This window comes from Ambystoma mexicanum, chromosome 2q, assembly GCF_040938575.1.
Source record: "Ambystoma mexicanum isolate Mex_15411 chromosome 2q, UKY_AmexF1_1, whole genome shotgun sequence".
NCBI classification, from domain to species: Eukaryota; Metazoa; Chordata; class Amphibia; order Caudata; family Ambystomatidae; genus Ambystoma; species Ambystoma mexicanum.
Window position 1 is genome coordinate 477,814,008 of NC_090924.1, and position 15,964 is coordinate 477,829,971.

Here is a 15,964-nt window from a genome sequence, read left to right on the forward strand (position 1 = left end):
GATAGATGTGGGAAAGTATGGAGCACATTCTGTATGTGGAGCTATGGCATCTAAAGCCTTTAAGACAGGTATCCCTTAGAGATATTATGTTAACAGCAGACTGGTCGAATGATCGAACATTTAAAGAATTTTATTTCAAGCCGACCGAAAGTTTAGCGGTCGCTGTGTTGGGGAGCTTTGAACAAGCATAATGCTCGCCTCCAGTCTTGTCATAGAATAAAGATTACCCCTGCTAGCTGCGCAGAGGGTATTAATTTTATTAAAGACTAGGAGGCGAGCATTAAATTCCCACCCAAGCTATGTATTGCATATGATGTTGGATTATTGCATGTGATAAGAATGTAATGAAATTGTCAATACATGGACGCCACCCTGATTTTCTCTACTTTGAATTATTCCTAGGAGAGGAGCAAAAGAACAATTGAAGTCAGAGACTAGCAGGAGTAGTCGTTGGGAGTCGAGGAAGTGCGACATTCGGTTTGGAGTGGTTTGTGTCTCTGCCAGTTGCAGGACTTTATGTGGAGTTCTCAGAGTGAATTTTTTCAGAGCGAGTAAAAGAGAGGAGGAGCTCAGGGACAGGAAGTGGTCATAGCTGAGCATGGAGTGTGATGGACTACAGAGACTATGGGGATTGTAGTTTCATAAGATGAAAAGTCTGTCCAGACGTTTTTTCAGTGTTTTGTTATGGTTTTGAGTTTTGTTGAAAATGCTGAAGAGTAGTAAATTAAAGAAGTTGAAGCATAATGCTCGCCTCCTAGTCTTTAATAGAATTAATACTCCCTGCACAGCTAGCAGGGGTAATCTTTATTGTCCCAAAGGCACAGAGTTAATGTCACCCAGGTATGTTTGTTTGGCATTATTTGGCCTGGGGAGCCAAAAGTAGCTCCTGGTGTCAAGCGTGCCAGGCTCTTTTTGGCTACAAGCAGGAGCTAACTAGCTCCCAGCTCCCCTCAATGTTTAACCCTTCACAGTGTCAAAAGCAGTTGAAAGTCCTAGAAGAAGGAGTATGTAGGAAAGGTGATAGTGGTGGGCTGTGATAAGAAAATGTGCAGCATGAATGAATTCAGTTTCAGTGGAGTGTTTGGACGAGAATCCAGGTTGAAGAGCAAGTGCATGTACACCAGTATGGTGATAGGGAAATAGAGAGACAGGTCTGTAGAATGATGGGTTCTTGCGGTCAGCAGGTGGTTTCTTTAGGAGAGGTATGACTGCAGTTGTTTTCTAGCAGGCTGGGCAGATACCTGTTAAAACAGATACATTGAATAAGGTAGAGAGGTGAGCAGATGTGAAGGGTACACTTTCCCAGACAATTTGATGTGCAAATGGGACAGTTGGAGTTCAGAGTGAAGGATGGGTAGAAGCTCACTGGGGGTGGTGAGGAAGAAACAAGACAGAAAAGAGAGTATGGGGAACATGGTAAGAAAGGCGAATGAGGGAGCCGTTTGAGAGATAGAAGGTTCCCACATTTTAGTGATTTTATTGGAGAAGTGGGAGGCAAGGTCATTGATGAGGAGAGAGGGAATTGCAGGGTCATACATAGTTTGCAAGCCCTTTGCACCAACAGCATAAGAAGAGATGCTTTGTTGTCTTCACTTGCTGAATGATGTGAGAGATCCATGGTTGAGGACATGGACCAGAGAGATTGAAGGAGCGGGCAGGGTACTGGTCATTGAAGGGGTAGACGATGCAGATCACAATTCGGTAAAGGCAAATTTAATGGAGTGAGCAAGTGGAGGAGACAGAGCTTGAATCGAGAAGTTGACTTGGTTGCAGTAGCGGACCATGTTGTCAGTCTTAAATTACATTTGCTGATAGATGTGGGAAAGGGATTGAAGAGAGAGTGGTCAGATGGGGAGTGGATCATTGGGAGAGCAGAGGAGACCAGAGTGCAAGACAGGCATATGAAACAGAGAGGGTTGCCTTAGGTATGGATGGTAAGGTGTGTTGGTTGAGTAGTGAGTTGTCAGAGAGAGTGGCATCAAGTTTGAACAGTTGGAGAGCATGAGGTTACTCATTGTGATATCTTGGCCCACAGCTGGGAGCGTTTCACGCATGAGGTCAAAATCAGAGAAGAAGATGATGAGTGTGCCCTGTGGGTAGTAGATGAAGACGATAGTAAGAGGAGTTGAGGTCAGAAGATGAACCTAGATATGGTTAAAGAAGAAGAGAGCTAAATCATAGAGAGGGAAGAGTGCCGATTGCATGTTTTTCCTGATTGTGAGATCAACAACAGCACCATTTTTGGAGAGACGAGGGGAGTGAGAGAAAGATGCACAGTTAGGGGTTTACAGGCTGCTAGGGTGGCAGTGTCATTGGGGGCGGGGGGATCCAGGTTTCAATGATAGCCATCATCGAACATTTGGAGTATTAGGAATGAAATTTCTTCATGAGAAAGGATTTTTTATTGCAGAGAGTTTGTGCGTCTCAGGGACCCAGGCCAAGTTGACAGGTGGAGCAGAGGTAGAAGAGGTGTTGCTGGAGTAGATAAAGGGGAGCTGGTAGGGTAGATGTGGTTGGAGTGGGAGGGCTGGAAGAGAGTGGAGCAGCCTGAACAGCATTTGTGAGGTGAGGGAATTATGTGGAGAATACAGAGGGCAGAGCCCATGGGAGAGATAGAAGGACAGAACAGTAAGGAGGAGGAGCATGGTAGGCATGAAGTGATTGGGACGGAGTAGTGGACAGAGTAGTGGAGATCACAAGGTCCAATGCAACCCAAAAATACAATTAAAGAGATCAGAGGGTCCTAGGCAAACATGACATACAATGTGAGAGACCACAAGGTTCAATGCAACCAAAACATGCAATTAAAGTGCTCAGACGGTCCTACCCAAACATGAAATACAATGTAATTGATCACAAGATCCAATGCATCTACAAAATGCAATTAAAGAGACCAGAGAGTCCTAGGAAAACATGAAACACAATGTAAGAGATCACAAGGTTCTAGGCTACCAAAGAATACAAGTTAAGAAATCACAGGGTTCTAGCCAATCATAAATGCAAATGTAAGAAATGACAGGGCCCTAGCAATATGCAAGGTGCAGTTTGCACATGCATTGGAAGTCCATAGAAGTGATTGAGCAGCTTTTGGAATTGGGAATCATGTGGTAGTTCTGAATTGATGGGGAACACGATGGGGGTAAAGTGGCAGAACAGGTCACCTCAGGACCTACCATACCCTAACAGGGCCAAACAGAAACTGCCCTAGTCTTTGCAGCCCCTCCTGGATGCCAGGCAGTGGGATATTTTAGGACATGGATTTAATGATGGGCAATGGTTGATGGGTTAATGAGGAAGTTGTCTGCTTCCAAAAAGGCCGCTCAGGGAACAAAAACAGGCACAATGGTACCTGGCAAACAAAAAATAGGGATTGTATTTCATGCCTTTAAAACACCCCGCAGGTAAAAAGGAAAAATGCAAACCAGTTGTTGCAGAAGCAAATGTTTAATATTAGTGAATTAGGATCTCCATAATGTGGTAATACAGAAGACTTATGGCCTCATTATAAGTTTGCCGGTATTCCACCGGTAATTCTGGCGGGATACCGGCAAACTGACCTACTGTTTCCGGCACTGGATATCCCGGAATTTCCAGGATATTACAAGTGGTGGAAAGGGTGGCAAATCCCCACCGGCGGTTTTCTGCTACTGGGGACCTGATTTACCTCCAGCTCTTCACTGCAGGTAAATCCAGCTCTTAGCTGGAGGTAAATCAGTGACCCCCACTGGCAAACCTTTACCTTAGTGTCACTGGTGAGTCTTTTGATTTGATATGATACAAATGGTTCTCACGGTTGAGAAACTGTGTCTCATATCAAATCAAAGGACTCAAGATATGAAAATCCTACAGAAAGCCGAATACCAGAGCAGATATAAAAGATAATCACAACATTTCTGCTCAACTAACAGGAAGATAAATAATACTCATTGGGAGAGTTCCAGTATTATGTAGGAAAGGATCTAACAGTCAGACTTTCAAAGAAAGAAAAGAAATCACGTTCTATACATTATTCCTCCTGATGAGATGCGGAAGGAGCAAAACACGTGTAGTGATTATCTGTGTAACCTATTATTAAATTATTCTATGATTCATTGATGTGTTTGAAGTGTAATTTGATTGGTTTTCCTTTGTGTTGTGACATCCGATTCCATGAAAACGTGTTGAATTCCTCTAGATGAGTCTTGTACATCTGGAGGGTGAACCTCATTAGCTTGAGTGCTTCTGCTGCCTTGCAGCTCAGCAGCAAGTAGGATCCAGAGTTTGCTGTAATGCTTTCTCAGTGATGCTGCGAAAGTCAAAGATGATTATCGCTGTGGAAACCTCTTTGATAGGGATGCGTGTCTTTGTACAGTACTCAAAGATCTTTATGATGGTCTGTCGCAATGAGGAGTGTGAATGATGCGTTGGAATCTGAATGCCGGGGCATGTTGAAAAACGCTCTGGTAAAGAACCTTTGGCCTAACTACTACTCTTCAACTGTCTGCGTTGTTTTGAGAAGTTATCAGAGGAGGCACGTTGAAAGGTGTGTGCTCTATTTCTGATGGCCCTATACATTGACTTCTCCATCACCGCTGAGTGGGAGTCAGCAAGGCCATTTGCTTGATTTTCAGAAGGGAAGTGCAAGGGTCGTGGAGGTTTGTGCATTTTAATGTTGTCAACTTGGAGTTTTGGAAGACCCGTTCTCTGGTTCCATCACCTACATTTGTCAGTTTGCATTTCTTCATGAATTAGCTGACTCTTTGTGTGGAAGAAATCAATAGATTCACCATAGCGTTATTTGGAACCTCTCATGGTTAGGATTAACCTCACGGTGATCACTGTGAAAGTGTGCTATGAGAGATATAGTTGCATAATTCTCTACCCGCCCTATGTTTGGTAGGGAATTGAAACCTCTATTCCCAAGAAAAGCAGCACCATGGAGCACTTTGCTTCCAGATCAGACTCCAGAGAAGCTTTGATGAAGTTCTCAAGGCAGGCCAGCCACAACGAGATCCAATCAAGGAGACGTAGATCACCATGTAAAATGGCCAAAGCGGTGGAAGGCTAAATCCACAGACAGAGCATGAAATGGCAGCTGCAGGGCAGGTGCCTCAGATGGCCCAATGACTGCAGTGGCCTCAAACTTGTGGAGGCACACATGTTTCAGTACAGCATGTGTAGGCAAAAGAGAGGGAAGTGAGCAGTAGTGCAGCATGGGCTGTGCCAGGCACCTGGTCATCACCTGTTACCTATTGGTTGAATGTTGAACTACAAATGCAGCATCACTAGAAGAACATTTGGCAGGAGACAAGCAGACACAAACAGTCATGGGCAATAGGTTGCTGCCCATTTCCATTACCTTCCCCGCTCAAGCGCATGGGCTAGGCCATTTATTGATCAATCAGTGATGCACTTGGGTCACTGATGTGTTGCGTGCATGCGTGGGGGTTAGCGGCATAGATGCTTAGGTTCAAATTCACAACAGAGTGGATCAGCATTTCTCAATCTAATTACAATGTGTTGCATTATGGCTGCATTGCATTTCTGCCAGTTCATGGTTGCGTAGTTGCAGGTACATCGAGGAACATTGGCGGTTCTGACCTATGCATGCTTTTTTTGGAACCTATGCTGTACGAATTGCGGGTTTAGCAAAACCAAAAGGGATGGCTGGAAGGTTTTGAATCAATCATAACCACGGGCACAACTCTGGGAAACACTCCAGACTATCATTTTCCAGTCTGCCAACCCACTACAGAAGGGGGAAGACCATATGCAAATCAAGCTTGGCCCCGTCCCAACAGGGGCACTACAGTCAGAACTGCTAGGTCACTGCCTTTGTTTTGCTATAGTACACATTGTGGATGTCAGAGGTTCAAAATCTGCTCCCTCCATGCATCCGACACTTGCCCATTTTGCTGAAACCTCTCAACGCTTCTCAGCCACCACAACATTGCATCACAGATTTGTGTAATTCCTTGTTAAGTGCAATACCCCCCTCAAGCCTTTCACAGTAACAGAAGACATTGTAATTACCTCCAACAATAATGTCAACTTTGAGCTGTTCTTAAATGTTGTGAAAATGAGGGCCTCTAAAAAATTCCTAATCTTTTGCCTGCACCTCTGTTCTAATGAGTAATATTACCAATTGAATCAGATTCCTCTTTTTTTAACTTAATACTTTTTCCCAATGGATATTGATCCAGGATTGATATAAAATGCAAGAAGATACAAACATTTAAGAAGTTAAGCAAGACCCCCATTTTCAGATGTGTTGCCTTCCTGATGCTCACCTGGCACTGAAAGCGATGCTCCTGTACCGGGCCAGTGTAGTCTACAGCTCTTTGCATATTGACTCATTGATATGATTAATTACTCAGAGCTATCCCACCTGCGTTCTCTGTCTGAAATATTGTCTAACTCATAACCAGATGCTGCGATGAAATTGAGTGCATTTGATCAATGTGATTTTACAAAATGCTTGAGAAGATATGTAAAAAAGAATTCTGCATGGACCTTATCTTGCTGCATACATTATATTATGCTATATGATGTCTTGGGAGGATAGCTCAGCGGCAACATGCTCGTCTTGGAAACAAGACGATACGGAGCAACACAGGTTCGAACCCCAGGTCCGGTCTAAGAAACCTATGGGTATTAAGCGTGTTATATCAATCAATCTATGGTCGGCAGTACTTTTTTTTACTGCTGTAGGTACATTTTTACAGCCAATAGTAGTCATGGCACTGCAGAAAACAATGACATATCAGTTCCGCTGTGGGTGGTTTGACCTCTTGTGACAATCACGTCCATGGTATTTACTTCCTATAGCAAATACCACACTGCAGACAATAACATGGGATATCATTGTTCCCATTGTATACCACCTGGCAGAGCGGTAATAGCAGTGGACTGTTAATTTACCGCTAGCTCTATTTCTTACGAAATGGAGGCCTGATTTTATTTCCCATTCAAGGTATGTTTTATATACAAGGTGCATATATACAATTGTAACATGCAATCTCATTGGCCCTCACCAGGGCGTTACCCGACCGGGAATCCCTCTCCCAACAACGTTCCATCCTTCCCCAGCAGTGGTGGGGGTCTGGCAGCCACTCAGCCAATGAGGAGGCTGGGAACAGGTTAGTCTCTGCTCCAAGCCACCACACGGCTGGAGGCTGCCATCTCCCCCCGCCAGGGAAGGAAGGAACGTTGTCGGGAGAGGGATTCCCGGTCGTGTAACACCCTGTCGATGGAAAATAAGATTGCATGTTACAATCTCATTGTCCCTCAAAAGAGTTCTACATACTTGTCTTATATACAAATATGTGCATTAGCTTGTCTTCTGAAATCCATCCCTAAAATATAAACAAACCTACATCCAGGGATTTTTAAATGATCACCCTCTTTCTGGTTTACACACAGGTAGCATGCCAGTTCCTATTCTACTTTGTGTAGGCCCTGTCCGGGGCCATGAGCGTTACCCATTTCCTTCTGGTCTCTGAGTCATCCTACACGCTTTGCTTTCCCAACCACTTGTTGGGACACTCCTTGTTTGTGCTCAAAGTGGTATCTACTTCCAAAACGCAAGCTCCCAGCTGTGCGTTCAGAAGCTAACCAATCTCTCCAAAGTTGTCTCATCTATTTCTCCTTCTCAGCACCAGTCTCGTGGGTTTTTTCATGAAATGTACTGTCTCCTGAGTTAGTCCCTGACCTCAGGTTCTCTTAGAATTCTGTTTACGTTCCACCTTGACTTCAGATTCCTCTCATGGTTCTTTCACATCTTTCCAGGAATGTTACATCACTCTGCATTCCTCCAGCTTCCAAACAGATGGTTCCTGAGCAGTCCTCTGCTGGCCTCCTCATGGTACTTTTTCCCCCAGGCTCTGGTCAACACATGTTGATTAGGCCTTGCAAGGGCCAAGTTCTTTACGCTGCTTCATAGCCTTCTTTTTCTTTTAATGCACCACTCTTCTGAGATCTGTTCACAGTCTCAAGCGCCTCAAAGGTCTCAATACGATCTCTGGATTTCGCAGGTCTCTCCACATCCTTTATTCTATCAGAACTGTCTCAGGCTCTCCTTAGACTTTAGTTGTCTCTCCGTGACATTTGAGTCACTCAAACTTTCCTCAGGTCTCTCCTTAACCTTTAGTTCTCTCAGAGTGCTCTTAGACTTCTCTCAGGACTCTCTCTGACATTTGAGTCACTCAGACTTTCCTCAGGACCCTCCTTGACCTTTAGCTCACTCAGGCTTTCCTCAGGTCTCTCTTTGACCTTTGGGTCACTCAGTCATGTCCCCGCACAGCACTCTAGGCAACAATGGGTATTTCGGCGCTTCTCTCTATGTTTCCCAAGATGCACATTTGTTTACACTCAATTTCTCTGTAGTTGTTTTTGGCTCTAATTCCCAGGATTAACAAATGAATTATTCACATTGACTTTATAGTAGCATATGAATACTGCTCCCAGAATGCATAATTCACTATTCTCAGAGATTCTCAACTTTTTAAAGCATTTTCCAGGACACCATTTTATAATTAGGTGTTCCACAGCTTGTAAGTCTTTCCTGTTAGGACCTTTGTTCACAGAGCTCTCTTATATTTTCTACCCTAACATTCAAACTTCAAACCGTGTTTTCGGTTTCCTCTTTTCCTTTCAGTCTTATCCAATGTATTCATAACGGCATTTTGGTCATTTTAAGCATTTGTACTTGCAACCGTTTTTCTCCATTGCTTTTCCTCCTTATGCTTCATTTGAAACATCAAAAGGACAACCATGCACTTGACAACAGGTACCTGTTTCTCATCTGTTGCATCAATTTTGTTACTTTTTCTCTGCCCAGTTAACAAATCCACAATATTATTACCAGTATTTCTCCTCTATCCCATGCATGTCCTCTGAACCTCTCACTCTCAGAGTCTCGCCGCCCCTCCCAATGCTCAGCCTTACAGTTTCTGCTCCAGCTCTGTCTCTAATTCTTGCCTATTCTCCTCTAGTTGGCACCCCCAGTCTGCTTATCAGGGGTTGTACTTCTTTGCTCTCATTGTTCCACTTGAAAGCCATGCTCAGTTCTTTGGGATAAGTGAACTTTTTCTGCTGGCATTGTTATTAGTCACCTTCAATCTTGCTCAAATGAACTCTGCTCCTTTTCTCTATTTTCTTCTAGCCCTAGTGACAGCTCATGTACTATATAGGTTGCTTCTCTTCCTCTCCCCTTCTCCGCAGAGGTGCCTTGTCTTGCAGGATCACACCAGGATCTTCTTTCATCTTCACTGCTTACAAGACAATCTGTGTCTGACATGGTCCAAATGGTCCTCCATTGAATCCACAGCACCAACGTCACATCTCTAAATGCCACCCACCCATGTGGATTGGCTACTTTCTATAGCCTCTTCCCACCAGACCCTCCTCTTCTTTTCCTTCAATGTCCATTTTCAGAAGCTTATATGATATGATGTGTCATTTATAACGCGTCTGTACACAAGTGTTTCTAGATGCGACAAGGCAAGGGAGCGAAGACAGAGAGAGGACAAGAGACAAAAGATCTTACTAGGCCCTGTGTCATCCAGATCGTGCAAGTGCGACAACGCAAAGTGCAGGGGGAGAGGAGAAGAGGGAAGTGCAATCAGGGAAGCATTGCTCTGAGTGGGTGTAGCCAGGCCAGCGTGGGTCTGGGTAAGTGCAATGATGCAGGGGACTGTAGGGTTGCAGTTACAACCCCTAAGTGCATGGTAGGCCCGGAGGCAGTGCTGGAGAGACTGATCACAGAGGAGCCTGGTACCCACTGAGACTCTGAGGTTAGCCAAGCAACCAGTTGGCGCAGTAGACAGGTAGGTCAGCAGGGGAGAGAGAGAGAGAGAGAGAGAGAGAGAGAAAGAAAGCAGAGGAGAAAAGGAAGGTCCTGACTTGCTTCCAGAACTTCAGCCAGTCTGGCTCAAGTTTGAAAGAAGCATGAGGGCCATTCCAGAGGGAGACAACTGCAGAGGAGAGAGATCTACACCCCCACCCCCCACTCTGTGCCAGGAGAAGCGCCTGACACTCAGAGAGATTAAGGTAGCTGAGCAAAGGGCTTGAGAAGGAAGGTATATTGATGTAGTGCAGGGCCCGGCCACCCACTCGGAGCAAGTGGAGAGATTTTAGGGCTGGAGAGATACGGTCCCTGGGCTTGAGGCCAAGGACACGTATTGCAGTCCTTTTCTGTATTAGTTGCAGAGGGCAGGGAGTAGAGAAAGGCAGATTGAGAAAGAGGCTATTGCAGTAGCCCAGCCTAGAGAGAACCAGGGCTCTAGAGACAGTGAGCTTCTGGGGGGAAGTAAGAAACGCAAGAATACCTCTGACGAGGTGCAGCTTGTATCTGGACACCATGGTGGTCGCATACCTATACGGATCAAAGGCAGACTTTGTTGGTTGAGGTGTTTCCTTCACTTCATCACACATCTCCCCCTTTTAACATTTCCATCACCTCTTCATCTCAAAAAGGAAAGGGAAAGCAAGTTGGAAAATTGGCATGTAGATGGTTACATCCCTTTCTGTGAATGGCTGTGAAACAGAAATGTTGGAGTGCCAAAACCCATCTCTGAATCCTGCTATTGTTGTCCTTACACCTGGACAACCTGTCTGAGGGGGAATGAGCAGTTACCAGTGTAAACTCTGGTCCTCTAGCTAAATTGGAGTGCCATCATTGCCCATTTGATTGATAACTCTTGTCCTCTAGCTAAATTGGAGTGCCATCATTGCCCATTTGATTGATAACTCTTGTCCTCTAGCTAAATTGGAGTGCCATCATTGTGCATTTGATTGATAAGCATTTTTTTTAATGATTGAATAGTTTAATTCTCTAGAAAATAGCTTACTCCTAAATTAAAAGGGAGTTTCTCCGTTTCCTAAATCTGTGATAGGTTGCCTTATATCCAAATGTTGGAGGCAACAGTATGAGTGATGGAAGCTAGACTGGAATTCAGAGTGCTGAACACTGGTGGATGACAACTTGCATCCTTCAAATCTTCAAACTCTTTTAGAGCTGGTTCATGCCTCTGGAGTACATTTGGCTTGTTCTTGGGCAGCATGTCTGTAAGTAAAGAAGCCCAGGTAGACAACTATGAAAGAAATTAGTGATATGAGCCGATAAGACCAAATATGGATTCTAGGTATGCTTCCTTTCTAGGATAGCTTTGTTGTTAACAGCTTGAACCTTGTGGGCTTGAGGCTTTATCATTTCTTTTCTACAAGTTATCAAAAGCACTTGATCAAAGTAGTTGTGATGTTGCTTTTGCTGGGATTGGCAGATAATTCTGCATTTTGACTAGTGGAGCACTCCACCTTAAGATGAACAAGATATTCATTTATGTTCATCTATGGATAGTGACATAATTCTGGCAGGCACTGGTACAACCATTGTGAGTCTTTAAGAAATAATCTGTCCACCTCAGGAATGTTGTAGGCGCCCAGTGGAACAGGAAAGGTAGAACATTAACTTTGAACAATCTTTGAGGCTTAGATAGAGGGCCTTTTCTTTGCTGATAAGGTTAGCTTGGCATTATCCCTTTGTCAACTCCAAGGTGATAGTAAATTGGGATTGACCTAGTCATTCAATTAGCTCATCGATTCTAGGCATGGTGTAGGCATCGAATTCAGAGGTGGAATTTAATATTCAAAAGTCATTACAAAATTGGCAACAGCGATTTATTTTCTGGACTATGGAGATACCCACTTACTTAAAAAATCTTTTATTCCTCCCACTTTCAAAATGTAGTCACAGAAGAAGGAGCAGAGCTTCAGAGTAATATATTTGAGGCAGCAGTGGTAAAACTTTTTGTGGCACTATGTGAATTGACACGGACAATGAAACACAAATGAGGGTTCAAATGAGGAAACATTTAACCTAGTTAGAACTAGTGAAGAATCTATGACATTCGGCTCTGCGGGTGTTAAAGCAATGCTTATGAAAGTGACAACCCAAGAGAGCCCTGGTCCTGACTTCAGCCCAGCCAATGTATACAAACTGGATGTAGGGTACAGGCTGTACAGCTGTGTTTAATGCAGTAGCTAGACTAGTGTTGTCCTTAGTTCATGGAAGCAGGCAATATTGGTCCCTGGCCCCTAAGAGTGATAGAGGGGCTCCTTTGTGTTATTGATCTATTTCTCTATAAGATCGAGCAGCCAAGTCATTCAGAAGATTAGTCTATACACGTGTCCTAGATTGGGCAAAGGAATTTTCCCCATTAGCTAAAATTCAATATGGTTTCAGGTTAGCGGTAGGCAGGAGTGAATAAGCTCTAAACCTACTCTTATAAACCAGCAAGTCATCAGTGGCCCAAGGAATTCCTCTATATCTGGTGCTCATGATCCATCATCTGCTTTTGACTGTGTGGATAGGGCACAATTGTGGAAAATATTGATGAATAAGGGGATTCACACAGTATTATTAAATGTTCTAAAATGCGTGTACTCAGATCTTACTTTCAAGGTGGGGTATGGTCCTAATGGCAACTTATTAGCACTCCTTCCCATAGAGAGAGGAGAATGATTTGTAATTAAAACTTGCTGGTATTAGTGACATTCCAAGGGTCATTCGCATCCGTCCATATTCATTATTACTGTATGCGGACAACGCAGTCCTGCTAGGACGTACACTGAAGGGCCTCCAAACTCTTGGCAATAAATGTACAGAATGTATGGACAATAGAGGGCTGTCAATAAATATTGTAAAGTCGAAAGTGATGATGGTGGAGAGGAGGAAACCATCGTAAACCAAGGTTATATGGTTATATGGTGTAAAAATCAGAAGATGGAGTGGGTGGATAAGTATGATTGGGATTGTTGATTGAATTCTGCTAAACTGAACTTCAGGGTCTTCCAGCATGTCTTTCATCATGTCTAAGACACACGAGACCTGCGTACTTAAAATAACTTAAAGAGAAAATAAAGTGAACTTCTCAGGAGTCTTCCTCAGTGCAAACAATACCCACAAAGTGAATGGGTTGCGGTCTATTCTGTACTCATCAACCACTTTCATGAGTATAAGCTTAATGGACTTTATACATTTTTCTCTCTTTTTAGGGTGGAATATTGACGTGTAGGGGCACTCCTTCCACATTAGCCTGATGGAGTGGCCAAGTCTTTCTTCACCAGGAAGCATCACAGAGCTGGGATGGTACAAGCATAGAACTGGTATATGTCTACTCCAGAAGCCTGAGCTCCTGTTGCTAAATAGGTTTGTTCAGGTATGCATACTAACTAGTTTTGAGCTTGTGGAAACTAGGCCATGCTGATGACTTTTGGATCAACTTTTTTTGGTCTTCAATTCTTGGTGCATCCCGCTTTTAACAACATTTTGATGTGCCTTTTGGTGCGTCAATGTGGTTAGGGACAAGTCCTATACATTTCCAGGTTTTTTTATTATAAGAAGAATTTTCAAGATGGTAATGCTCATTATCAGTAAATATTTCTGTTGATCTTGCAACATTTCAGGTTTAGGTCTAGGCAGGAAACTTTCAATGGGCCTATTATAGCCTTTTGCCACAATTCTCTGATACACAAGCACTTTCTAGGGATGTCATTTCACCAAAATGCCTGGGATAGCGAAAGTGACATCACATGACCCTTGACCTCTGATTACATCACAGGAAGTGATGTCATTTGAACCTAAACACAAAGTGGCATCATGGGAAGCGATAGAACATGACCTTTCACCCCTTTAATGAGTCTAGCAATATTGTATAGAATTCCAGAAAGACAAATTATTTGTTATTACTATTCTTTCTGATTTAGGGTCACTGCTCAAAGTGTTACATTTGTGGAAACCCCCTGTTATTTTAAGAGGCCTCAACATAAATTCTAGACACTCCATAAACAAAGAGCCGCAGGGCACTGGCCAAAGCCCTGGAGTTTCAAGGTTAAAAAAAAATAAAAATCTTATTTCTTTCAAACTTTTTTTTAGGGTTAGCAAGGGAGTCCCCAGGGGTAGCAAGGGACTTCTCACTATGTTTCCCAGAGTGCACAGTCCTTTACTTTCAGTGTCTTAATTTTGCTTTACATTTTAAATGCCAAATATGTATTATTACAGAATCTGCAACTTTTATGACCTTCCTCTTAGGCCTTTTCCCTGCAAAGGTTTCTCAGATTTCCTGGCCTCGCAAGACAGGCATCTTTCGTGTCTTTGGCCCCAAATTTCTAGGGGTTTGTTTTATTATTTATGTTTGTTTGTTTGGGGTGTGGTCCTCTCTAGCAGACGGACAGCTTTATCCACACTCCTTCTACCAGCTCCCCTCTTCTCATTCTTTTTTCTAATGCCCTAATTCTGTGGCAGTGACTACATAGGTTGAAAGATACTGGCTCGATTGTGGTGCTTCTTTCATTTTGCCTCAACATTTAACCCCTACATCCTCATATAAAAGAGAATGCCTTGTCAGCACAATAGATCATAATAACCGCAAAGATCCAAGAGAAAGCCCTGGGTCCACTGAACCCAAATAGGCACACAAGGGACCAAGCACTGCTAGGCATGGTTTCTAAAAAAACAATGTTCCCACCCACTCACTAACTAACTCATCCCATCCCATAATATCTACACCAACCAACAAAAATTCACACAGAAGTGGTCTCAACATTCTAACATTGTCGTGTCACATACTAACCGCTCTCCACTTTGTCAACCATCCCACCACTGCACAACCCCTGGACGCACCCATGCTTGAAGATTGAAGCTCATAGCAACACAACCTACATGTAATCTCACTCGCACACAGATTGCAGGTGCTTGTGATCTGTATGCATCGGGTCTTGCATCTTGCTTTCCCCTTTGTTCCCCCTGACTGCAACCCTCCCTCCCTGTCTTGCTGATCTGAGCATCAAGAGCCTCCCAAAATGGCATGCCTTGCTATAGAAGACCCAGCCACTCTCTCCTAAGTTTGCACTGTCAAGCTACATATCTGACTTAAAAGGATTTTTCATGTTTATGAGGATTGTTTGGAGTAAAAACCACTTGGAAAAAACATTCTGTATGGATGCCCTGTCTGAGGTTCTCAAGAACAGTATTCTGGTTCCTGCCATTTTGGGTCAATGAGCTATGACAATTTATCCTTTACAACCTCTAAATCTAAAAGTCAGAAGATCCACCACAAATCCCAGGGCCGTGGGTACATTAACGGAATAACTCTCCTAAGAACCATGTGACTCTGCTGGCTTTAGCAGCGAAAAGTGAAAAGTAGAATGCATCCATCAATGTTTAGGAATCTTTAGAGAACTGGCAATAGGATCAATATATTTTGTAATGACTGACAACCTCCGCTTGTAGGACCATTTGCCATCTATTACCGGACCTCACAGTCTCACGGGCGTGATAAAGTGGAGTTGGGCGTCCCTTAGCATCAAGAACTTTAGGGCGTGATTGGTTTGCAGCATCATAACTTGAGACTGCAGTATGAGACCTCCAAGGATGGTGTACTGAACACACAGAGAAGTGTGCAACTGCGGGAGATGTGTGAACCACGTTATTATAGGCGGTAGCAGCTGATCTATAAATCCGAAGAGGTCCCTCCTGCCCCTCTGAGGGTGGATGAAACTGAGGAGAAACAAAAGTCCACTTTTAGCAATTTACATGCGTCTTCCCAAAATCAACATCTAAAAGTGGTTCGATGTGACTCCCCACACCAGATTGAATGCAGAGCGAACAAAAGATTTATCTCAAGAATGCTTATGGCTATACTAATTCCATTGCTAATACTGAAGTACATGAATTGCTAATATTGAAATGATTCAGAAAAGTCCTCAAGAGCCTGCTATTCTCAAAGGCATTCCCCTAGAATGGGTCAACTGAGAGTCAGCCCCACCCCGGATCTCCCATGCCTCTGTTCTATACATTATAATAAGGTGCATGTTTTTATTTTGGTGGCTGACATTCTATGGTATTGTTAACTCTACTCTAATAACTAAACCTATATGCTCAACTGCCCTGTCATTACCTGTTTTTCTCCTCCTTTTCCCCACC